Source organism: Hyperoodon ampullatus (genome assembly GCF_949752795.1).
Source record: "Hyperoodon ampullatus genome assembly, chromosome: 5".
NCBI lineage: Eukaryota > Metazoa > Chordata > Mammalia > Artiodactyla > Ziphiidae > Hyperoodon > Hyperoodon ampullatus.
The window spans coordinates 38,266,733-38,294,197 of NC_136918.1; the positions used below are offsets into that span (position 1 = coordinate 38,266,733).

General features: G+C 40.6%; 1 pseudogene across 1 annotated transcript in view; it reads left to right on the forward strand.

Moving 5' to 3' along the window:
* The window catches only part of LOC307053709 (putative cation-transporting ATPase 13A5), a 104,941-nt pseudogene that overhangs the window by 36,739 nt on the left and 40,737 nt on the right, over positions 1-27,465 (forward strand). Inside the window, exons 14-20 of the transcript in view lie at positions 5,806-5,976; positions 8,236-8,393; positions 11,117-11,308; positions 14,274-14,335; positions 16,005-16,155; positions 18,960-19,046; positions 27,128-27,283. The product of the transcript in view is annotated as a putative cation-transporting ATPase 13A5 (transcript). The remainder of the gene's footprint in view (positions 1-5,805; positions 5,977-8,235; positions 8,394-11,116; positions 11,309-14,273; positions 14,336-16,004; positions 16,156-18,959; positions 19,047-27,127; positions 27,284-27,465) is intronic.

Genomic DNA, 27,465 nt, shown 5'->3' on the forward strand with positions numbered 1-27,465 from the left:
AGATTTTCTTCCAACTCCCAGACCAGGGTTTTGTTTTGTTTGGTTTGATTTGGTTTGGTTTGGTTTGGTTAGGAAAGTAGTAGAGGAAAGGCATGGTGAACAGAAAAGCTTTGTTCTCACTCTCACGTGGTCGCTAAAATCCATTATCAAATTTATGAATGACTTTTGAAACTTAAAATCTAGTCCTCTGTCCTTTATTTCTGCCTCCCGAGACAGTGATCCCCTTCAAGATTTAGTTCCTCACGGAGGGGTCAAGAGGCATAAAGGAATACCTTATTGCCTTACTGATGGACAATTTTCTCTTAGTAGCAATAGCTAATTTTTCTTAGTTCTCATACATATATGTACAAGGCACTTTGCTAGCATTTTACATATGCTATTTCATTCAAGCCACAACTCTATAAAGTGGGAGAATCTGAGGTCCAGAGAGGGTAATTTATTTGCCTAAGGTCACACAGCTTAAAAGTGGTGGAGCTGAGATTTGAATTCATTTGTTTATTCATTCATTCATTCATTCATTCAGTCAACAAATGTTTATTAGCCCCTACTATGGAGAAGACGCTCTCCTAGGTGCTGGGGATACAACTGTGAACAAGGCAGATTTCTGCCCACATGGAGCTGACACTCTAGTGCAAGAACAGAAAACAGGAAAGTAGGTAAATTTCCAACAGCTATAAGTTCTATGAAGAAAATAAAACACCTAAACCCAGGCACATTGTCCCCAGAGCTGATGCTTGAAACTACTGCTCCTCATTCTCTTGGGGATAATTATGGGGGAGAGGGGTAGCATTCACTCTGCCACAATCCCTCTCCTCTCCCTCTACTCATTAGAATTAATAATCTATTTGAATAGTACGTACAGAAGTATGTAGTGATCTGAGTTGGACACACAGGAATTTCCCTAAGTGGTTATTTCACATTTATATCCTTTCAGATAAGCTTATAATCAGTGGATAGATCAGATCTTTTCCTCTCTTCCTTTTTCCCTTTCTTCCTCTCTCTCACTCACTTCATTCTTTCATTTATTCACTCATTTATCTGTTTTCTCAATAAAATTTCGGAAATGCCTGCTAGGTGCCAGCATTGTGTTTGTGTGTTGGAATCAACAGGGCAAATAAGAAATGGTCCCTGCCCTCAAGTAGTTTACAATCTGGTGGTCCCAGAAGTATAAATTAACAAGGACATGACCTTTCAAAACACTGTCACCATGTAGAGGTATCTGGCTCACTGGGGACAAAGGAGAGAATCTCCGTTTCACGGCAACTGGAATCTCTGGGTCTCGAATGCCAACTGAACAGTTGATGATGAGTGTCTTTCTTTCTGAAACACTCGCCAGCCTACTTAGCTCTCCAGACTTTTGTAGGCAGATCCATCCTTTCCTGAGATCCCAAGAAAGACCAAGCACAAGACTCCTTATTAATATTTGAATAATATAAAATAGATTTGAAAATCATCTCTGTGTAAAATTATTTGAGTGTCATCTCTGGAACATTATCTCCAAATGACCCTGATTGATCGAATACCTGCCTGCCCCCAATACCATCAGTTGTATGTGTGAAAGTATTCACTAATATTAGTCTAATCGTATATTGTGGGTTAATATTCTGTGATCCAAAGGCAGAAACACATTTGAAATTATCTATAAGTATCTGCCTTTTAGAAAGGCTGATTTCAAAACAATGTGGCACAATGATTTGGAGATTTGTCCAAAAGTTGTATCCCTTTTACAAAGCCATTTAGAATGCAACTTATAAATCCACACAATGGATGGATATCATAATTGTTCTAAAGAAAATGATTTAGGGCAAATGCTTGGCTAAAGGAATTTCCTGAAGAATGTTCATGAACACTAATAAAAATATTATAGTTTCCTGCGCCTTAGGACGTAAAAACTGTATCAGGATAGAAGACCAGTTTTGAAAAACCAATCATAGAAAACCTGGGTAATTGTTTTTACTAAATTCATCTATGCATCCAGAAAAAAAATATGTATTTTGAACGTGTTACATACCAGTAGGGAAAATGATGAATGTAAAAAGTTATATATGTCCAAGTCCTTACCCTCAGTTATTACCTAGAAGGAGAGATAAAACCTAAATTTGTATGACTATAATCAACATAACAGTATACTCAAATAGGAAATATGACATATTATCTTGCTAATTGAATATTTAGCAAAAATCTGATGAGAGTTTAAACTCTAGTGCTTTTTAAATCTGCAAGCCAGGAAGTGTTATTAACATTTTTATTTTGTCTCTGAAATGTATCCTTTTTGAACTCTAAGGTGATTTTCATTGTATCTGAAATATCCTGTTGTGTATCCATTAGGGAAAGTAGAGGAATAATACTGGCAAAGAATGGGAGTCAATAACAGGATATGCCAGTGACCTAGTTTAGCTGAAGTCTGTGTAGAGTAATAACAGCCATGGATGCTCAGCCTGTCATGGCTCTGACCATCCAGCAAGAGAGTTTGAGCCTTATTAGTAATGGCAATGGGGAAGCTTAAGGATTTTTTTTTAATTTATTTATTTTTGGCTGTGTTGGGTCTTCGCTTCTGTGCGAGGGCTTTCTCTAGCTGTGGCAAGCAGGGGCCACTCTTCAACGCGGTGCGTGGGTCTCTCACTATCGCGGCCTCTCTTGTTGCGGAGCACAGGCTCTAGACGCACAGGCTCAGTAGTTGTGGCTCACGGGCCTAGTTGCTCCGCGGCATGTGGGATCCTCTCAGACTGGGGCTCGAACCCATGTCCCCTGCATTAGCAGGCAGATTCTCAACCACTGCACCACCAGGGAAGCCCAAGCTTAAGGATTTTTGAGAAAATAATGACATAATTAAAGGGGGCTTTGATAGGATTCATCTGGAAATGGTTTGGAATGACTAAGGGGGTTGAGGGACTGGAGGGGAGAGAACAGTTAGGAGGTGGGAGATAATAGAAAATAGATACACTGGCCTCTGCCCCTGGTGCCTGGCACAGGGCTCCTGAAACCCTTGTCAATTCCTAAGTGATAAGAGCACTAGGAGAAATTTTGTTCTCATGAGGCCACTGTTGGTGGGATCCTGGAGGCTCCTGGATGGGTGATGGTCACTAGAAAGGCCAAGCCGTGCTTAGAAGCTCAGAATTTTCAACCTCAACCTCTATTCTCTAGAGAGGGGAGAAGGGCTGGAAATGGAGTTGATAATTAACCATGGCTATATGAGGAAGCCTCCATTAAATCCCAGTAGTTGTAGGGGATTCAAAGAGCTTCCAGGTGAGTGAACACATCCACATACCGGGAGGGTGATGCACCCCAACTCCAAGGGGACAGAAGCTCCTGCACTCGGAACTCTCCCAGACTTCGACCTATGTGTCTCTTCATCTGGCTATTCATCTATGTCCTTTATCATATTCTTCAGTAAACAGGTAAACGTAAGTAAGTATTTCCCTGAGTTCTGTGAGCCACTTTAGAAAATTAATTGAATCCCAGGAAGGGGTCATCAGAATCTCAGATTTATAGCTCATCTGTCAGAAGCACAGATGACAATCTCGATTTGCAATTGACATCTGAATGGGGTGGGAACAGTCTTGTGGGACTGAGCCCTTAACCTATGGGGTCTGATGCTATCTCCAGGTAAATGGTGTCAAAATGAATTGAATTGAGTTAAATTATAGGACAACCAGCCGATGTCACAGAATCGCTGATTGTAGAGAAACCCCTCCCCATACACATCTGATGTCAGAAGTGTTGTGAGTGTGGTAGTGATATGAAAGGAAACAAGAAACACAGAAGGAAGGGTTGGAGATTTTTCCTAACTCAGGACATCACGGCAGACTGTGGTTGAGATGCTTATTTATAAAAAAGATTTATTAGTTCCATTGTAGCCTCAAATTATCCACAGAGCTAAACAAATCACAGCTAATCCATTGTTAATGCAACCACCATGAGTCAGACAGCGACTGCCATTGAAGCCACTGGGACCTAGATGCAAGAGTCCAAGAACGACACTCACAGGAAGAAGCAGTAGGACTTGGAGAATCATTCCATGAAAAGGCAGATTATGAGAAGAGGAGGAATCAAAGATGGTTCTGAGATTATAAATCTGTGACTTAGCAAAAGGGTAGGACCATAAGGGAAATAGGGAAGTCAGGAGGAAGTTTGGGGATAAAAATACTGATGTGGATTTTAGAAATGTTGAACTGGAGACACTAGTGGGATATCTATGTTGGGATGAACAGCCAACAACTTGGAAGCACAAAACAAGAGCCCAGTAGAGAGGAGAGATGGAGATAGACATTACTGATATGCTTATTTAGCGGGGCTAATTAACGGAAGTAGAGCTGAGGTCATCCAGAAAGAGAAAAGAGAGGTTCTGTCCTGTTATATTAGTTTGTCTTTCACTGCAAGCTCCAAACAAAAGGTCATGAAGAATATTTTTTCTTCCAGTTTTATTGAGATATAATTAACATATAGCACTGTATAAACTTAAGGTGTACAGCATAATGACTTGACATACATACATCGTGAAATGATTACAAGTTCAGGGACCATCCATCATCTCATATGGATACAAAATTAAGGAAATAAAAAATTTTCCTTGTGATGAGAACTCTTAGGATTTATTCTCATAATGACTTTCATATATAACATATAGCAGTATTAATCATATTTATCATGTTGTACATTATATCCCTAGTACTTATTTATCTTATAACGAAGTTGGTACCTTTTGACGGTCTTCATCCACTTCTTTCTCCTTCCACCCCTGCGTGAAGAATATTGTATAGATTTCATGAAGCCATCATTTCTCATCCACCTCTGTACTTCCAGGACTGATTTCCTCTACCTCCAAACTCAATGTCCCAAACATCCTCAACTATCTTTAGTACCCAGAACACACCATGCTTTTTCTCTCAGCTCTTCTAAGAACACTTTTCTCTCCTCCCTAAACTGGCTGGGCTTATTCACCCTTCAAGTTGTCATCTATTAATTGTACAGGAAATCTTTCCTGGATCTTCAGATCACCTAGTACTGCTATCAAAATATTCACTGCATTGTATTTTTTTTTTTTTTTTAGCGTTACGCGGGCCTCTCACTGTTGTGGCCTCTCCCGTTGCGGAGCACAGGCTCCGGACGCGCAGGCTCAGCAGCCATGGCTCACGGGCCCAGCCGCTCTGCGGCATGTGGGATCTTACCAGACCGGGGCACGAACCCGTGTCCCCTGCATCGGCAGGCGGACTCTCAACCACTGTGCCACCAGGGAACCCCCTGCATTGTATTTTAATTAATTATTTACTGTTATTTACTGGCCGGGCTCCATGAGCTTTATGAGGGCAGAATTTCTGTCTGTCTTCCATTATTACATTCCCAGCACCTAGAGCAGTGCCTGGGTCAGAATAAGCACTTAAAAATAGTTGCTGAATCAATGGATGAATGAGCAGATAAATGAGTGAATAAAAGAGAAGTAATAATAACTATACACATGCTTTGTAGTTTCTTCATTGCCTAGAATAGTGCTGGGCTTAAAGAACACTTGGGATTATTAAGTGGCAAAACTTTCTATAAAATGGGCTGCTTTTTAAATAAAAACAACAAACCATACTGGTCAGGTGTGGAAAAGATAGGCAAATGTTACATAAATATATGACATATAATCAAATATATTTGATACTGCTTTCATCATCAGCATCCCTAAGAACAGTCATCTGACTCATGAGATAGAATTAACAACCAGATTAGCTGAAGTCTGTATCCTTTCTTGAAACTGGCAAGTGCCAGCTCTAAATTACTACCAGAGTTCACACAGAATCAACAAAATACAATCTTCTTTAGGAGAAAGTACACCTGTTACAAAGACACCATTGCCCCACATGGAGAACACCACAGCCTGGAAATCCCACAGTTTAGAAGGCTATTGGAAACATGTCCTTTTCTGTGGAACAGAAGTTATCCAGGTCAAGCCCTCTGGGCAGGGGCCAGTAAGAGCAGTTGTTTTGCAAACAGGTTAGTAGATTCCACTTTTGTAAATTTGGTCCATGATTAGAGGTAGGGGTGCTGGATTAGGGAAATCTTGTTTAGGATTATGGAGTCTGCCACATCCTAGTTTCCAATCAAACCCTTAGTAGTCTAAGTTGCCGCCATTTCCAACTGAATGGTTCGTTGTTAATACCCTTGTCTATGATGAAGGTATACAGGAATGAAGTACGCTTCCTAAAAGGCAAAACTGTGTTCTTGGTTTTATTGTGTGTCCATAGGCTTTTTCTCTTTTCCCTCTATACCCCCTCTAAGTGACTACTAAGAAAACAGTTTCAACCACTATCACTTGAGGACATTTGTTTTTTCAGAGTTGCTTGCTGGGATGATCTTTCTAGGTTTTTGCTGGATACCTCCACCTACATGTCCTATCGATGCTTCAAAATCAAGGCATCTAAAAGGGAACTCATCCTCCTCTACTTCCTCTTTCTGTTGACATCATAGCATCTGTCAAGTCTCTTCATATCATCTTTAACTCTTCATTTCCTCCCATACCAAATAGGGTACCACATCCTATAGATTCTGCAAATACTTCCCGCATCCTGTCTCCCTCTCCTTCATCCCCATGTCTGGTGTTTTATCCAGGCCATCATCATCTCCTGTCTAAACTATTCCTACAGAAATATTCATTTGACTGTTTCCCTTCAATTTTCACCTTACATATTTTTTCTTTTATTTTTGTTCAACCTTTCTCTAACCTATTCCTCAGTCTGTCATCAAGTCATACTTCTAAAACACAGTTTGAAGCAATTCATAAATACCATGCTCAAAACCTTTTCAAGACTACCAATATTAGTCCCACTCTTTCACATGACATTACAATGCCTTCCATGATCTGGTCCCAGCTCTCTGTATTCACCACTGACCTGTGTTTCTGTCACCCGACACATTCACAGATCCAAAACACATCTTGTGTTTTGATATCTCTATGCTTTAGTTTAGTCTGTGATTCAATTGTACTACCTGATTTTTTTAAATTAAAAATATCTAGGTTTGAGTTTATTTTTTTTGCTCAAAGTAGTCAGTGGGCATGAGAACGTCCCTCCAGCTGCTGCTTAAGCAGAAGCTAATGGGTGAAGATCATGGGAACCCCTGATCTGAGCTTGTAAAATGCTAAGGCAACAGGTTAGGGGAAACTCTGCTCCTTTCCTTCAAAGCCTGCAAAGCCATGTTTGAGGAGACGAGATGTTCATCAAGCAGTGGGATTAAGGCATGTTTTATACTTAGAATACTGACTCATATCTGGAATATATAGTAGTCAATCTTTTTGCCAATACTTTAGATGTTAATGAGTATCTACTAAGTGCTATGCACAGAGGGCTAAAGAAAAAAATTGTGAGATACTCCTTGCCCTTAAAGAAGATTATGATCTGGCACAAGGGACAGATGGATTTATAGCTAACAAAACACAGAGCAGTGAGAGATGTCATATGACCAAGTGTTACAGGGACTCCAAAGAGTGGGAGAAATTACTTTGGGTGTGAAGTATGGGAGTAGAATTCTGGAAACACTTATTCAAAGAGGTGGCACTTTGAACCAAACCTGAGAGGATGGGAAGGATTTAGCCAATCATATCAGAGAGCTGGAAAGATAGGCTAATTTGTGTCTATAAAACACAAAGGAAGGAACGCATAGGGGTCTTCTGGGACCAGTGAGCAGTTAAGAGATAAGCCTAGCAAGGCAAGAGTATATCAAATAAAAGGGGAACCTCAAATGCCATGCCTAGAAATTTGAACTTCATTCTAAAAAGTGCGGGGTCTGGAAGGTTTTTGAGCATAAGAATAACATGACCAGAGGCATATAAGGTTACTTGTCTTGTGCTTTACTTTTCTCTTAATTTTTTATTATTTTCAACACATATTTTTGCTTTAAAGTCTCTTTCTCTTAGCAGCTCATGTTCTCTGATCATTGCATTCGTCAGCTCCTTGGCCTTCTTTTCCTCAGCCCCCTGTGTGAATGGGGGTAGGAGGATTACACTGTGTGAGCCACCGAAGCACTGACTCCCAGACCAAGAGAAATTGAGCAGGGCTAAGTGAATGCAATTTATTGTTCCTGGCAACTTGGAAGAACAATAAATGTAAATATACTGTTAGGTCATAGCAATGCTGTTTTAATTCCATATTCTATTGACACTATTAGCCAATCCTTAATTCCATGCAAACCATTTTTTTGGTTTTAGGGGAAACTGTATTAAAGGACCTTACTCCACTTGTGATTATCTTCATGTAGCTTACAATACAGCTAAAGGGGACTTGGTGAGATCCATCCTCTACCCCCAGCCTCTGAACTTCAAACTGTACAATGATGCCTTCAAGTTCATAATGTTCTTCTCCTTCCTTGGAGTCAAGGGTTTCTCCTATGCGCTTGGTGTATATATGTACCATGGAGTAAGTACTTGGGGTAAGCCTTTTGAATAGCATAGCTTTCTCAAGGAACTTAACCTAACTCAAAAGGGTTTCCTCTAAGTCCCATCATTCTGAATCAATATCATCCAATAGAGCTTTTTAGGATGATGAAAATATTCTATATATCTACACTGCCCAACTTGGTAGTCCTTAACTATATGTTCATTGAGCACTTGAAGTGTGCTTGGTGTAATTGAGGAAATGAATTCTCAGTTTTATTTCTTTTTAATTAATTTAAATTTAAATAGCCACATGGGATTAGTGGAAATTATATTGAAAGGTGCAGCTATCAAAAGCTGCAAAGTTCACGGCTCCTTTCACCACCTGGATGGGAGAAAGAGGTTACTGCATGTGTGGCATTTGTGATATCCAAGGCCAAATAGCTTCAGAGAAAATACATATTTCTCAAGCCTGATAGGATGGGGAAGATTCAGTGAATCAGATCAGAAAGCAGGAAGAATATACTAATTTGAGTAAGCAAAATGCAAAGGAAGAAAAAGCACACAGTGTTTCTGGAACCAGAAAGCAATTTAAAGATAAGTCTAGCAAGTAATATTAGATCAGACTGCAGGGGATCTTGAATGCCATGCCTAGAAGTTTGGACTATTTGAGAGTGTTGAAGTATGTGAGTGTGTACATCGTCCAGGGAATACCCAACATACCATACAGTCAATGAGTTTCCCTGTGTTCTTGTTAGGTTCTGAGATGAAATTAAATGTCTACTTTTACAGAGCTGTGTACTGAATGGATCTCCACTTCCCTTTTTAAGCTTCACGATGTCTGGTTTCATTTGGATGTCTCTCTGAATAGTTGTAATGGCTGTAGAGGAAAGGGTTGTGATAAATGACTTCTGAGGTCCTTTCTGGTGCTGAGATTCTGATTCTGTTATGAACTGTGTGGTCTGTTCTGTAAGATATGCTGGGATCTTAGCACTGTGGGCTTATAGGGGAGAATAAAACATTGTGAATAAAAGGATCCAAACACAGGTATGAAACTGGGGTTTGGTGGCCTCCTTACAATGCTCAGTGATGGCATAGAAATGTTTGTGTGTTGAGTGGGGGAGAGGCAAAGACAGTCACAAGAATTTCTAGGCAATGTTCATGCTCAAACTTGAGCTCTGCACAGTCATTTCAATCTGAAATAAGCTCCCAGGGAGCATTTCTAGGGGAAGGGAGGGCAGAGGAGGCCAGGGAACTTTGGCAACGGGAGAATGGAGCTTGGAAAGAACGAGGCAGAATGTCGAAGCCAGTGGGGCTGGAATTTGAGGCAGTGTGCCAGTTTCATCTCGAGAGCAGGAGCACTGAGCAGGAAAACCAGCAAAAAGCTCTCTCCTATGGACCAGGAAGCCCTGGCAGTGGATTGGGTATGAAGGTTTCTTGGGCAGGACTCAACATCCAATACACACCAAAGCAGTGTACTCATTGCACACCCCATCTTCTTGTAGGTCAGAACCCATGGACCTGTTGGCTGCCTCTATCTGCACTGGTTGGCTGCCTCTATCTGCACTGGCTCAGCATTAGGCAGGCATGAGTCCTCAGGGTTAAAACTCCTCTGTGTCTGGGATTGGGAAAATCAGGGAATGATAGATTTTGCAATAAACTAGAATTGGCCCAAAGATGTATCTAGTAGCCATTGCTACTGAACTAGAATCTGTGTTTCCAATACTGAAAAGAGAACTTTATGGCTAAAATTACGGTAATGTCATGAAAACCTAGGCAAGGTTGTAGAGGGAAAGCCCTTAATCAACAGAGCATGGGAACATTAAGCAACCTATGATTTGATCTTGGCCCCGCCCTTATTAGTCCTGTGAGCCTCGGTAGATTTGCCTGGAATCCTGACTCCATGAGACCTGGCTTGATAATATGACATACCAGTCACACATTTGTGCTCTCGAGTTGAATAGACTAGGGTCTACATCCTCACCATTTAACCAGCATGTGGCCTTGGGAAAGCTGTTTAACTTTTTAAGTCTCTGTTGCCTCTACCATTAAATGGAGGAAATAACAGTATTTACATCACAACGTGGTTGTGAGGGGTAACTAAATAGTGTATGTACACAGTGCTTGTCCCAGCGTGTGTGTCCAGGGAGAGCAAGCTATTTTTATTATTGGCTTCCCCAGAGCAGTTGATATACGCTGAGAAGTTGGCAGAGTCTTGGTCCTAGTTTTTATCAGGTCGCCATGCATTCAGTGTGTGTGCTGAGCACCTCCTCTGTGTCAGAACTGTGCTAGGCCCTGCATCTGGAGATGAGTAAGATGAATTCCAAGGTGACTTCAAAGATGAAGAAGGCACAGCTTCTGCGCCCGAGGAGTTTGTAAGCTAGTGGGGGAGGGAGATTCATAAGCCTACAGTCAAGCCATGTGTGAAATGTTACAACTCAAGACTAGGCCCAGTGCCCAGGAGTCCAGAGGCTGTGATGAGCAGAGAAGGGGTGGCACTCTGGTTGGAGGGAAGGCTCAGTGGAGAGAAGCAGGGTCAAGGACAGTAAGATGTGGGGTGGTGATCCAGGGTCTCCTTTGTTTTGCGGTGGAAGACAATTTGTTGATTCCTCAGGCACAGCCAAGAGAACACTCAGTCCCACCAAGACAGCCGGATCACAGTGATTATTCTGAGCTTCTAGAACCCCAGTGGTGCAGCAGGAGACGGTGCCAGGAAGGGTTCTGGCCCTCTCTGCCAGGGCAACCTGTATGCCCCCCCCTCCCCAGGTCTCTCCAAAAGATACTGCAACCACGGTCCTGCCCCTCCTCTCCGTGCTGTCTCTCCTGTGTTGCCAGCCGCCCTCCCTGACCACAGGCGTCGTGTATGCACAAAGGAAGCTGAAGAAAAAGAAAATCTTCTGTATCTCCCCACAGAGAATCAATATGTGCAGGCAAATCAACCTCGTGTACTTTGACAAAGTATGAGCTAAACTTTCCAGGTTGGAGGTTAAAGAGCTCAAGACACAGCCGAGCTGGGAAGTCTGTCTAGTCCAGCACCCTCGTGGGACAGATGGGAACACGGAGGTCATGAAGGTCACACAGGAAGCTAGTGTGAGATCACATTCTAGAAGCCCGCTTTCCTGAGTCCTGAGGAAGTGGTTTAGCCATCACATCATGAATTTCTTCCCTGTCAAATTTAATATTTTCATGCCTGTTTTGGGATTCAAAACCGTCTCTTACTGTAATAACTTCCAGGTGGAAGTGGCATAGCTCTTACGTTAGTTCAGTTCTATTCTTTTCTAGTTTCCTTTGACAAAGAAGGCCCTGTAAGGTTAACTTAACAGTAGCTTCCTTTTAGATGCAGGGCCAAAGAACAGCCCCCAATAGGGATTCCTGTTACTTACCCAGCAGCCTCCCCACTGTGTGAATATAGGAGGGAGATTTAGAAAATGCGTTCATTACTTATCTCTTTCTAACACTAATTTTTTCAGAGGTGTTTCCATCCCGTAGAAAGCTTTTCCCTCCACATCCTCATGTGCTCCTTTACTAGGCTGTCTTAGGGATGCTCAACAGCAGATGTGGCCAAACTCCATATGTCATGATGGCATCTTATTGTGCAAAGGACTCTTGGTTGGGAATGGGCAAAATGAGAAACTAATCCTGAATTTGATACTAAGTTTCCACGTGGCTTTTTAAGATAAGAAATTTGAACTACAATGATCTCTGTTTCTTTCTAGCTTTAATATTATAAAACTCTACCAACATGATGTTGAAATAAAGCCCTGCACAATTAATTGAATTTCCATCTAGTGTTATTTCAATTTAGAAGATATTCACCACTGGGCTTCTGAGTACATTTGTTCCTGTATATTTCTAGTTTACGTTGGTTTGTTATAAGTTCCTTAAAACAAGTTCTTTCTTCCTTTTCTATTCAATCCAGCCCAAGCCTGGGCTAGTATTTATGCTAAGTTTTCTTTTTCTATCTTATTCCTTTTAGAACAGCAACTATAATTTAGTTTTTTTTTCTATTTATGGCTAGTTTTATTGTATAAGGGTCATTTTCACATAGAGAAATAACATGGTCCCATATCTCTTTTGCTGCAGTATCATCTCTGTTTTCATGTTCAAGATATTGATGCTTAAAACATAATCTAATCATCAGAAAAACATTTCAGTTTGAATTAAGTTGCTAACTGTTTTTGAAATGGAACAACTCAAGAGCATTTGGAATCTAAACACACATGTTGGGGTTCTTATAAAATACAGGAGGGAAATGAAGCAGATAGTGTTTTATTTGGCTTTTTGTTTTGTTTTGTTTTGCGGTTTTTGTTCTTGAAGGAATAACTTACACAAAGGCACATTAGCTCTCCATGAAGTCCAAATGAATTAATGAAACAAACATTCCTTACTTCTTTAATCCAGAAGCCCAGTACGGACTTTGTCTCTCCACATGCTGTGCAGAATTCATTTAACATTTGTCATCTGGTGGAAGTCTTCAGATGGGCTGGATTCCGGTTCTTTCTCTCCAACCTACAGGCCCCTAGACCCTGGGGCTGCTCATTTCACCCCTAAGCTGAGAATGTCTCTACCCTATTTACTCAGTTGTAAGAAGTGAAAGCATTGTAAGCACTTCACTATAAAGCATGATGCTAATGCTATATGCTGTAATGATAGAAGATACCATTTGATAGAAAACTAGAAACTTCAGTGTCTTATACTGAGATGACCTTCAAGAAAAATAGTGTAAGAGACCTGAGCGTCAGTGTTGAAGAGGATATTCCCTAGTGCTTGGTAGTGTTCTGCTTGGCCTTGACAGTGCTGAGGCAGCGGTAACCACTTCCTTACTCTGACTGGGTGTTGAGCAGGCCTAATACAATTGGCCTACTGAGTAAAGACACCCGGGTTTGTAATTAATAACTGACTGTGAAGCAATGAGCAAATTAAAAATGCTGTGATAGTACTCAGTTCCATTTTGCTTTCTCTGTTACATTATCTGTCAAATACTTTCACATAGTACAGCAAATCAACTCTCTCAACCATTTTCCTCTTGATCTAACAGTAAAACCCATTCCTGGGCATTAATTAATATTTATTATTAGCACTTTACTTCTCTCTGTAACCTGAAAGCCCTTTATCAACATTTCATTATCAATCTGGACAATCACCATGTCTCCCATATTTTTAGGAAGATAGCTGTGAACCAGATGGCAGACTGGGAACTAAATAGTCTTGCAAAGAAAGAAAAAAATTCTGAGCTCTGGTTTAGAAAGACAGCAGGTGCCAACTGAAAAGTCAAACTCAAGCTGGCTCTTGTTGGATTTCTATCCACTGAACCTCTCTCATTCAGCAACAGCAACGGTCCCAACAATAAACAAACAAAAACAAAACACTTGCGTTTTGTACTAATTAATGACTAGACTCACCTAATTTTCAACACCGTCTTTTGGGAATCATTTGTCACATGCTGAATCTTTCTTTCAGGTGCTCTTCTCTGACTTAAAATTTGATGTTTACCAATAAGGGCTTGGCCAATATTTTATAATTAGTATAAATGGAGTATAACCTTTAAAAATTGTGAATTACTATATTATACATATGTAACTTATAGAATATTTTACATCAACTATACTTCAATAAGAATAAAATATAAAAAACAAATTTAATTTAAAAAATAATCTTTGAACAAATGGAGAATAAAAATTTTTTTAAATCTGACTTGGAAGAAAAAAAAGAAAGCTAATGGAAAACTGAGTATCACATTTACTATAGATAAACACAATAATGAAAAAAAATTTTTAATAAAATAAACACATTTAATTTTAAATAAAAGGGCTTGGGACAACTAAATACACTGTAATTTCTTAGTAGCTTGGGTTTTGTGTAAATCATGATATAATTAAAAGCTCTAAATCTTCTGCTAAAACCCATTCTAATTATCTTGCAGACTGGCACTCTTACAGAAGATGGACTGGACCTCTGGGGGACTCTTCCTACTGCTAAAAACTGGTAGGCCCTTTAGCAAAGACGGAGTGTGTGATTGGTGGGGCTACCCAGGTGACACTTCAATTCATCCTTCTTGTGTTGAGGGGTGAATCTCACATAAAAATATACATAATAATTGGCTGGTACCAGCTCCCCATTAGTCTAAGGTGCTAAATTAAATGAGTTCTAAGTTCAGAATCAGACAGGGAAAGTAGGTCTTCAAACTCCACATGAAAAATGGAATAGAATAAAGTGGATGAGTAGGTAGTTGAATGAATAAAACAAAAAAGCAAAGAGTGAAATCAGGACTATGCTTAACTAAAAACCACACAGACTTCCTGGGCGGCTTGTGAGGTAGGAAATCCAGAAAGGAAAACCTCCATCTCCCCCCATCATGGAGTTCACACTCTAGTGGGATAAAAGTTGCAAATGCACCCACCTTCAATGTACTACACAGGCCAAGAAAAGAATTATGATTAAGGTACAGATATCAGGATACAGAAGAAGACATAATAAAGACTGCTTGATAAAAAAACACATTTCTGATTTTTATAATAACATAGTGGATAAAAAGTAGAAATTCATTTTGAAAATGAATGGATCAAGGAATACCACCTGGAGGAGATAGCATTTGAGATAGGTTTTGAAGGGGGAATGGCTAGAATTTTTACAGACATGGTTTAAAAACTGGCACTAGGGAGCGGAGAGGGCAATCACATAAGAACTACCCTAGAACAGAGCTAGAGACAGGAGAGACTGCCCATCTTCACAGAGTGCCCCCGAGCTCAGTTTCTTGCAGGGCTGGGACCTGTCTTCTCAGTCAGAGTGGAGATACCTCTGCTCTTAAGCTCTGGGTACCCCACCTGGGCTCCAAACTCTGGCTGAGGCTGCTGTTATTGAAGGAATCACGCAGGGGCTCTCCAGGATGGTGATGGGACTGGGTGCAGCACTGGCACAAGGGAACAGCAGTCAGGCAGTATGACATTGCAGAAGATACCTGGGTTCTAGCCCTATTCATGTGTCTCTGCTTCTGGCTGTTCCGATGCCCAGGCCAGGCCTTTGTCCAGACAGGTAGGGCCTCTACTGGCCAGAGTAGTGAAAGGGGAAAGGGATGTTAGCAGTTTCCACCCCTTCTCTCCCTCCCTTGCCCCTGGTACTCTGAAACTTTGGGGAAAGTAGAAACCACTAGAAACAATTATTATTCAGCTCTAAGATGGGAGGAGAGAAGGTAAGGCAAGCCAGTCTGCTGTCAAATATAGGCGAAGGCCAAAGGGCCAATTAGTGAGAACTATTTGAGCCCATGCCTGTTTTTACTTGAAGAAGAAAGGAGCCAGCAGGCAGGCTTCCTTTCCATCCCTGCTACCCCATTGGCCTGGAGACTTCTTGCCTGAGTTGGGAGGCTTTGCAGAAGCAACTTTGCAGTTCGCAGATGTCAGCTCTGAGCCATCCCACAATGTGCCTTCCTGCAACACTGCCACCTTGTGGGCTGGCGACAGGCAACCTGACAAAAGCCCCTGTGATTATACCCAAGTACTCTACTCGGAATTTATCATACAGGGCATGGGGAGCTATTGAAGCTTTTGAGCATAGGGATTAGGTATTATTGAAGCTTATGTTAATAAGATTTTAAGAGGCAGGGTGTGCAAAGTGATTTTGTTGAAGATCTTAACTTACTAATGATCTTCTCTACCAGTTTCCAGGAAGTCCACAGCTTTGCCTCGGGCAAGGCTCTGCCCTGGGGCCCACTGTGTGTGGCCATGGTCAGCTGCCACTCTCTGATTCTTCTCAATAGGACCATCCAGGGAGATCCACTGGACCTCAAAATGTTTGAGGGCACAGCTTGAGTAAGGTGATTATTTCTTGGCTCTACTGAATGAGGAAAACTGGAAGAAATACTTACCAGGAGTGCCAAGGCATTTCTAACTTTGGTTGAAACCCAGAGAAGATTCACAACAATATGAGAATGAGGGTCTGATCCTACCTGAATTTCCCAGTCCCTGCTCCAAGACTCTATTAACTAGTGCAACATGAAATAGGGTTCCATGATCAAATAAATTTGAGAAGTGCTGTTTAAACAAAGTTAAGTTGATTTCTTTAGGATTTCTTTAATATACTGTGGTGCATTGTGAATATTCAAGAGGGAATATAATACGCAGCATTTACTAAACCTATTTCACCACAGAAAACCTTGACAGGCCAAAACATGGTACAAAACACTCTTGGAGAAACACTAGTCTAAGGCAGTACTATTAATACAGTAGCCACTAGCCAGGTTGGCTATTGAACACATGAACTGTGGGTATGCATCTAAGGAACTGGATTTTAAATTTTATTTATTTTAACTAATTTAAATTTAAATAGCCACAAGTGGCTGGTAGCTACTGTACTAGACAGTATAGGTCTCAAAACCAAAATGGAGGTCCCTCAATCCAATGGGTTCGGTTTCCTGAGGTGAGTGTAGATGACAGCTGAAGGTTATAAGACCCCCCTGGTGACTGTCATGACACAGTGGGAAAACCTCTTGACTCTGCCACTCTCTAGATGCAAGACCCCAAATCCAGAACAAGATTCTGAGTCATTACCTCATCTGCGCATTTGGATAATAATGCCTCCTTCAGGAGCATGTTGAGATTGTGAGCCTGAAGGGGTTGCATGCATTGTAAAGGGCCCAAACAATGGAGAGTATTCATTCATTCATTAGTTAGTTAATTAACTACATTGTTCTGCCTTCCAAAGAAATGTTCTAAAGCTACTTACAGTGACACATAAAATACAGGACAGCATTTAAACAGAGTTGTAAAGGAATGAAAACAAACGATTGTAGAGACATGGAGAACACCTCACAAAGAGGCTAATTCAAAGATTTATTGTAGGAAAATTGTAGCTTTCTAGAGGCCAAAGTAATAAAAGGCGAAACGTGGTAAACAGGGAAATTTCTGATATCAGTAAATTAAAATGAGAGCATTTGCTGTGGAGAAATGCTTGATATTGTCGACTGAAAAAAAGTCACAACCTAAAAGTTGAGAGTTATGTTTTATTTGGCAGACAAAACTGAGGACTTAAGCCCAGGGCACAATATCTCAGATAATTCTAACGGACTTCAAGAGGCAAGTTGGGGGGGAGGGGGAGCCAGGATACATAGGAGTTTTTGCAACAAAGACCAGGTAGTCAAATCAAAAGATTATTGTTAATTAAAGGCAACCAGATATCTCAAGTTAAGGAATTTAGCACTTTTCTATGTATGGGAAAATGCAAGAGTCTGGGCTCACTGAAATCATTCCTTTGATATACACCTCAGCTCTCTGGGGCCAGTATCCTGTGTTTTCTCATCCTGAGTCTCCTCAGGGTGCACTGTCGGGGGTGCCTGCAGTGGCTGACTGCTAGATGGCAGGCATCCTGTTTCTATCCCAAGTTCCCTGAGGGCTCACCATCTAGGCAGCTGTAATGTGATGGCTTGATGGTTCCAGTGTCCTTTGTTTGCTGATATGGCAGGAAATATTTTTTATTCACAATATAAGGGCAAGACTAAAATCACTTTTCTGGATCTTAATGGAGAGGAATCAGTGTAATTTTTATAAGCAAGGTCCTTACCAGCATCATTGGTGCTGACACAGTGAGGAGTTGCACATGGTCATTATTGCTGTATGTGACTTTGATCCTGGTTCTAACAGTGCCCCCTTCTCCAATGGAGGAGGCTTGATCTCTTTGTACAAATGACATACAAGTTGGGGTCTTATGTGAGGACATAAATCTATATTACTAGCTCTGTAAGTCCTGTCTTTAAGACCAGTTATATCCACCCCAAGCAAAGAAAGTGCAAATTGTTCATTGAGTTTAAAGCTGGATAAGAAAGAGTCTCTAGTTAAATATCTTTTGGTAGTTCCTTTCACTAAACATAACGGGGAGGGAAAATGTCCTTACAGACTCTAAGAATATTAGCCCTAGAAGGGATGTCAGGATATTTTTCAGAAGAAATTGAGATCTGCAGAAATGAAATGATGTCCCCAAGGTTGAACAAGTAAGTGATAGAGCGGAAACCAGATGTTGTCTCCTATTTTCCGAGTTGTGCTATTTATATATCTGACTGCCTTTACCATATTTTAGCTTAATATTGGTTTCTCAGATGGTATAACTTATACTGTTGTAACACCCAAAGAATACAAATTATTTTCAAATATGCTTTCTAATTTGCTAGCAGCTAACTTGTAACTCTCTAGCTAACGAATTAAGCTAGTAGCATAGATAGAGCATAAGAAATAGTATCATGTTTATCTCAAGACTCAACCCTCTGTCATCTGAGAGCTAGTGTGTTCAGGTATATTGGAGAGTAGATCTCCACTTAAACCCTCATCCATTTACAAGACATGCCTTTTAGGAAGAGCCAATGGGCTGTAGTTAGCACTTCCTCCACCAATTACTACTTAAAATGTAGTCACAATAATTCTGGCTTTTTGACATTTTACAATAAGGTCCTTAATATAAATCAACACAACAGAAATTTGACAGTGATGGTATTAAGATAATTGGCCTACAAGAGAAAATACATGAAAAGGGCTTTGAAAAGATTAAAGTGCTATGTAAATGAGAGATATTTCTTTCTTATTATTTTTCTTTAAGGAATCTTATGAATGTTTTCATTTTAAAACAGATAATGGAAGATTGCAATGTAGACTACTGCAAATTTGGGATATCAGTTTCCAACATAATAATAAAACCAGGACCAAAAGCCAGTTGGGTATGATTCGCTTTTTTTTAATTATATAAATATTCCCCCTTAAAACTGGTGAAATTCCCCTGACTTTTACATATTTTTATATTCCTATTATTTTGTCTTATCCTAACAGTATCCACGGTCAGTTTGCTCATTCCTTCATTCCTGAATTTATCCATTAATTTATTCAACAAACACTCATGAAGTACCTATGTATGTTTGAGCTCTGTGCTAAGTGCTAAGGCATAAAGTGAGTTCAAAACTAGACATGCTGGGAGGGACTTTCAAGATGGCGGAGAAGTAAGACATGGAGATCACCTTCTTCCCCGCAAATACATCAAAAATACATCTACATGTGGAACAACTCCTACAGAACACCTACTGAATGCTGGCAGAAGACCTCGAACTTCTCAAAAGGCAAGAAATTCCCCATGTACCTGGGTAGGGCAAAAGAAAAAAAGAAAAAACAGAGACAAAAGAATAGGGATGGGAGCTGCATCTCTGGGAGGGAGCTGTGAAGGAGGAAAAGTTTCCACACACTAGGAAGCCCCTTCACTGGCGGGGACAGGGGGTGGGGCGGGGGGGAAGCTTTGGAGCCATGGAAGAGAGCGCAGCAACAGGGGTGCAGAGGGCAAAGCGGAGAGATTCCTGCACAGAGGATCAGTGTCGACCAGCACTCACCAGCCCGAGAGGCTTGTCTGCTCACCTGCCAGGGCGGGTGGAGGCTGGGAGCTGAGGCTCGGGCTTCGGAGGTCAGATCCCAGGGAGAGGACTGGGGTTGGTGGCGTGAACGCAGCCTGAAGGGGGCTAGTGCGCCACAGCTAGCTGGGAGGGAGTCCGGGAGAGTCTGGACCTGCCTAAGAGGCAAGAGACCATTGTTTCAGGGTGCGCAAGGAGAGGGGATTCAGAGCACTGCCTAAACTAACTCCAGAGAAGGGCGCGAGCCGTGGCTATCAGCGTGGACACCAGAGACGGGCATGAAACGCTAAGGCTGCTGCTGCAGCCACCAAGAACCCTGTGTGCAAGCACATGTCACTATCCACACACACCCTCCCCAACCCGGGAGGCTGTGCAGCCCACCACTTCCAGGGTCCCGTGATCCAGGGACAACTTCCCAGGGAGAACACACGGCGCACCTCAGGCTGTTGCAACATCATGCTGGCTTCTGCTGACATAGGCTCACCCTGCATTCCAATTATAACTACCGTACCCTTCCTTCCCCTCTGGCCTGAGTAAGCCAGAGCCCCCTAATCAGCCGCTGCTTTAACCCCAGTCTGCCTGGGTGGGAACAGATGCCTGAGGGCAACCTACTTGCAGAGGCGGGACCAAAATCAAAGTTGAACTCCAGGAGCTGTGCGGACAAAGAAGACAAAGGGAAATTTTTCTGTGCAGCCTCAGGAGCAGTGGACTAAATCCCAACAATCAACTTGATGTACCCTGCATCTGTGGAATACCTGAATAGACAACGAATCATCCCAAAATTGAGGTGGTGGATTTTGGGAGCAGCTCAGCTGTAGACTTAAGGTTTGCAGTCTGCAACTGACCTGTTTCTGATTTTTATGTTTATCTTAATATAGTTTTTAGTGCTTGTTATCATTGGTGGTTTTGTTTATTGGTTTGGTTGCTCTCTTCTTTTATTTAATTATTATTACTTTTTAATTTTTTTATTTTAATAATTTTATTTTTAAAATTTATTATTATATTTTTCTTTCTATTTTCCTCCTTTTTCTTTGGAGCCATGTGGCTGATAGGGTCTTGGTGCTCTGGCCTGGTATCAGGCCTGAGCCTCTGAGGTGGGAGAGCCGAGTTCAGAATCTGGACCACCAGAGACATCCCAGCCCCATGTAATATCAATTGGCAAGAGCTCTCCGAGAGATCTCCGTCTCAATGCTAAGACCCAGCTCCACCCAACGGCCAGTAACCTCCAGTGCTGGACGCCCCATGCCAAACAGCTAGCAAGACAGGAACACAACCCCATCCATTAGCACAGAGGCTGCCTAAAGTATTACTAATTTCACAGGTACCCCAAAACACACCACTGGACATGGTCCTGCCCACGAGAAAGACAAGATCCAGCCTCATCCACCAGAACACAGGCACCAGTCCCCTCCACCAGGAAGCCTACAAAACCCACTGAACCAACCTTACTCACTGAGGGCACGCACCAAAAACAATGGGAACTATGAACCTGCAGCCTGTGAAAAGGAGACCCCAAACACAGTAAGCTAACCAAAATGAGAAGACAGAGAAATATGCAGCAGATGAAGGAGCAAGGTAAAAACCCACCAGACCAAACAAATGAAGAGGAAATAGTCAGTCTACCTGAAAAGAATTCAGAGAAATGATAGTAAAGATGATCCAAAATCTTGGAAATAGAATGGAGAAAACAAAAGAAACGCTTAACAAGGACCTAGAAGAAATAAAGAGCACACAAACAATGATGACCAACACAATAAATGAAATTAAAAATTCTCTAGAAGGAATCAATAGCAGAATAAATGAGGCAGAAGAACAGATAAGTGACCTGGAAGATAAATAGTGGAAATAATTACCACACAGCAGAATGAAGAAAAAAGAATGAAAAGAATTGAGGACAGTCTCAGAGACCTCTGGGACAACATTAAACACATCAACATTCAAATTATAGGGGTCCCAGAAAAAGAAGAGAAAAAGAAATGTTCTGAAATAATATTTGAAGAGATTATAGTTGAAAACTTCCCTAACATGGGAAAAGAAATAGTCAGTCAAGTCCAGTAAGCGCAGAGAGTCCCATACAGGATAAATCCAAGGAGAAACATGCCATGACACATATTAATCAAACTATCAAAAATTAGACACAAAGAAAAAATAGTAAAAGCAACAAGGGAAAAACAACAAATAACACACAAGAGAATCCCCATAAGGTTAACAGCTGGTCTTTTAGCAGAAACTCTGCAAGCCAGAAGGGAGTGGCAGGACATATTTAGAGTGATGAAAGGGAAAAACCTACAATCAAGATTACTCTACCCAGCAAGGATCTCATTCAGATTTGATGGAGAAATTAAAACCATTACAGACAAGCAAAAACTAAGAGAATTCAGCACCACCAAATGAGTTTTACAACAAATGCTAAAGGAACTTCTCTAGGCAGGAAACACAAGGGAAGGAAAAGACCTACAAAAACAAACTCAAAACAATTAAGAAATGGTAATAGGAACATACATATCGATAATTACCTTAAATGTAAATGGATTAAATGCTCCAACCAAAAGACATAGACTGGTTGAATGGATACAAAAACATGACCCCGTATATATGCTGTCTACAAGAGACCCACTTCAGACCTAGGGACACATACAGACTGAAAGTGAGGAGATGGAAAAAGATATTCCATGCAAATGGGGATCAAAAGAAAGCTGGAGGGCTTCCCTGGTGGCGCAGTGGTTGAGAGTCCGCCTGCCGATGCAGGGGACACGGGTTCGTGCCCCGGTCTGGGAAGATCCCACATGCCGCGGAGCGGCTGGGCCCGTGAGCCATGGCTGCTGAGCCTGCGCGTCCGGAGCCTGTGCTTCGCAACAGGAGAGGCCACAACAATGAGAGGCCCACATACCGCAAAAAAAAAAAAAAAAAAAAAAGAAAGCTGGAGTAGCAATTCTCATATCAGAAAAAAAAAGACTTTAAAATAAAGACTATTACAAGAGACAAGGAAGGACACTATATAATGATCAAGGGATCAATCCAAGAAGAAGGTATAACAATTGTAAATATTTATGCACCCAATATAGGGAACCTCAATACATAAGGCAAATGCTAACAGCCATAAAAGAGGAAGTTGACAGTAACAGAATAACAGTAGGGGACTTTAACAACCACTTTCAGCAATGGACAGATCATCCAAAATGAAAATAAATAAGGAAACACAAGCTTTAAGTGACACATTAAACCAGATGGACTTGATATATAGAGGACATTCCATCCATAACAACATAATACACTTTATTCTAAGTGCTCATGGAACATTCTCCAGGGTGGATCATATCTTGGGTCACAAATCCAGCCTTGGTAAATTTAAGAAAATAGGAATCATACCAAGTACCTTTTCCAACCACAAAACTATGAGACTAGTTATCAATTATAAGAAAAGAAAAACTGTAAAAAGTACAAACACATGGAAGCTAAACAGTATGCTACTAAATAACCAAAAGATCTCTGAAGAAATCAAAGAGGAAATAAAAAAATATCTAGAAACAAATGAAAATGAAAACACACTAACGCAAAACCTATGGGATGCAGCAGAAGCAGTTCTAAGAGGGAAGTTTATAGCAATACAATCCTACCTCAAGAAACAACAAATATCTCAAATAAACAACCTACCCTTGCACCTAAAGCAATTAGAGAAAGAAGAACAACAACAACAAAAAAACAAAGTTAGCAGAAGGAAAGTGATCATAAAGATCAGATCAGAAATAAATGAAAAAGAAATGAAGGAAACAATAGCAAAGATCAATAAAACTAAAAGCTCCGGGCAGACACCAAAAACAATGGGAACTTGTTCTTTGAGAAGATAAACAAAATTGATAAACCATTAGCCAGACTCATCAAGTAAAAAAAGAAGACTCAAATCAACAGAATTAGAAATGAAAAAGGAGAAGTAACAACTGACACCGCAGATATACAAAGGATCATGAGAGATTACTACAAGCAACTATATGCCAAAGAAATGGACAACCTGGAAGAAATGGACAAATTCTTAAAAAACACAACCTTCTGAGGCTGAACCAGGAAGAAATAGAAAATATAAACAGACCAATCACAAGCACTGAAATTGACACGGTGATTAACAATCTTCCAACAAACAAAAGCCCAGGACCAGGTGGCTTCACAGGCGAATTCTATCAAACATTTAGAGAAGAGCTGACACCTATCCTTTTCAAACTCTTCCAAAATATAGCAGTGGGAGGAACACTCCCTAACTCATTCTATTAGGTCACCATCACTCTGATACCAAAACCAGACAAAGATACCATATAAAAAGAAAACTACAGGCCAATATCACTGATGAACATACATTCAAAAATCCTGAAGAAACTACTAGCAAACAGAATCCAACAGCACGTTAAAGGATCATACACTATAATCAAGTAGGGTTTATCCCAGGAATGCAAGGGTTCTTCAATATACACAAATCAATCAATGTGATAAACCATATTAACAAACTGAAGGAGAAAAACCATATGATCATCTCAATAGATGCAGAAAAATTTTTCAACAAAATTCAACACCCATTTATGACAAAAACTCTCCAGAAAGTAGGCATATAGGGAAGCTACCTCAACATAATAAAGTCCGTAAATGAAAAACCCACAGCCAACATCGTTTTCAATGGTGAAAAACTGAAACAATTTCCTCTAAAATCAGGAACAAGACAATGTTGCCCAATCTCCCCATTATTATTCCACTTAGTTTTGGAACTTTTAGCCACAGCAATCAGAGAAGAAAAAAAAAATAGAAGGACTCCAAATCGGAAAAGAAGAAGTAAACTGTCACTGTTGCAGATGACATGATATTATACATAGAGAATCCAAAAGATGCTACCAGAAAACTACTAGAGCTAATCAGTGAATCTGGTAAAGTAGCAGGATACAAAATTAATGCACAGAAATCTTTTGCATTCCTACACACTAATGATGAAAAATCTGAAAGGGAAATTAAGGAAACACCTCCCATTTACCATTGCAACAAAAAGAATAAAATATCTAAGAATAAACCTACCTAAGGAGATAAAAGACCTGTGTGCAGAGAACTATGACACTGATGAAAGAAATTAAAGATGATACAAACAGATGGAGAGATATACCCTGTTCTTGGATTGGAAGAATCAACATTGTGAAAATGACTATACTACCCAAAGCAATCTACAGATTCAATGCAATTCCTATGAAACTACCAATGGCATTTTTCACAGAACTAGAACAAAAAATTTCACAATTTGTATGGATACACAAAAGACCCGAAATAGCGAAAGCAATCCTGAGAAAGAAAAACAGAGCTGGAGGAATCAGGCTCCCTGACTTCAGACTATACTACAAAGCTACAGTAATCAAGACAGTATGGTACTGGCACAAAAACAGAAATATAGATCAATGGAACAGGAGAGAAAGCCCGGAGAAAAACCCACGCACATATGGTCACCTTATCTTTGATATAGGAGGCAAGAATATACAATGGAGAAAAGACAGCCTCTTCAATAAGTGGTCCTGGGAAAACTGGACAGCTAAATGTAAAATCATGAAATTACAACACTTCCTGACACCATACACAAAAATAAACTCAAAATGGATTAAAGACCTAATTGTAAGACCGGACACTATAAAACTCTTAGGGAAAACATAGGAAGAACACTCTTTGACATAAATCACAGCAAGATCCTTTTTGACCCACTTCCTAGAGAAATAGAAATAAAAACAAAAATAAAAAATGAGACCTAATGAAACTTAAAAGCTTTTGCACAGCAAAGGAAACCATAAACAAAACAAAAAGCCAACCCTCAGAATGGGAGAAAATATTTGCAAACGAAGCAACTGACAAAGGATTAATCTCCAAAATACACAAGCAGCTCGTGCAGCTCAATATCAAAAAAAAAACAAACAAACAATCCAATCCAAAAATGAGCAGAAGACCTAAATGGACATTTCTCCAAAGAAGATATACAGATTGCCAACAAACACATGAAAGGATGCTCAACATCACTAATCATTAGAGAAAGGTAAGTCAAAACTACAAGGAGGTATCACCTCACACCACTCAGAATGACTATCATCAAAAAATCGACAAACAATAAATGCTGGAGAGGGTGTGGAGAAAAGGGAACCCTCTTACACTGTTGCTGGGAATGTAAATTGATACAACCACTGTGGAGAAGAGTATGGAGGTTCCTTAAAAAACTAAAACTAGAACTACCATATGACCCAGTAATCCCACTACTCGGCATATATTCTGAGGAAACCATAATTCAAAAAATGTTCATTGCAGCACTGTTTACAATATCCAGGACATGGAAGCAATCTAAGTGTACTTCAACAGATGAATGAAGAAGATGTGGCACATATATACAATTGAATATTACTCAGCCATAAAAAGAAACAAAATTGAGTTATTTGTAGTGAAGTGGATGGACCTAGATTCTGTCATACAGAGTGAAGTAAGTCAGAAAGAGAAAAACAAATACTGTATGCTAACACATATATATGGAATCTAAAAAGAGAAAAAAAAGTTTCTGATGAACATAGGGACAGGACAGGAATAAAGATGCAGATGTAGAGAATGGATTTGAGGACATGGGGAGTGGGAAGTGTAAGCTGGGACGAAGTGAGAGACTGGCATGGACATATATACACTACCAAATATAAAATAGATAGGTAGTGGGAAGCAGTTGCATAGCACAGGGAGATCAGCTTGGTGCTTTGTGTCCACCTAGAGGGGTGAGATAGGGAGGGTGGGAGGAAGACACAAGAAGGAGGGGATATGGGGATACATGCATACATATAGCTAATTCACTTTGTTATACAGCAGAAATTAACACACCATTGTAAAGCAATTATACTCCAATAAAGATGTTTGGAAAAAAAAAAGAAAGAAAATAGAAAAAGAGAAATGCCAAAAAAAAGCTAGACATGTTGGGCTCTGTGCTGGAAGAATATGTGAACTGATAGAAAAATCAAGATAGGTGCAAATAAATGTGATATAATATGCATTATATTGCATATTATATTGCATAAAGTGCTATAATAAAGGCTGAGGAAAGAACCGCAGGAGTCCAGAGGTGGGAGTAAATACTGTTTTTAGGAGAGAAGTACCACAGAGGTGGTGCCCTGCAAACTTGGCCTGGAGGATGATTCAGATTCCTCCAGGCACCCAAGGGGAAGGGCCTTGCAGACCGGACAACTTGATGAGGGAATCACCTTAGACGCAGCTAGAAAAATATCAACGTTGTGACAACGTTGTGACAACTTCATGATGTCCCTGGGCTCACTGAAGAGTAAACCTTATATGCTGTTGTGCATCTGCTAAATCTCATGTAATAGCTTCTTAAGGTCCCCTCTTTTGGGGCCCTTAGAGTCCCTTAGATTCCCTTGGAAGCCATCACCATCTTTTTACAGTTTCCATTTTCCTGCAGCCTGCAGAGGATGTCTGTGGTCGTTCAGCTGGAGGGGAGGATTATTTTTGTGTCTATATGAAAGGTGCCCCAGAGATGCTGGCTAGGTTCTGCAGATCTGAAACAGGTACTAACTGACATTTATCTCTTTCAGGAGGCAAAAATATTTTAAAAGCTCAAACACACAGAGCAAACCAACCTAAATCAATGAATGTGGAGGTGGTTATTTTCTCGGTAGGTGGGAAGTGGGCCCAGTAGATCTGCTAAGGCAGAGGTGGTAACTTAAAAGCAGAGAAGCAGTGAGTAAAT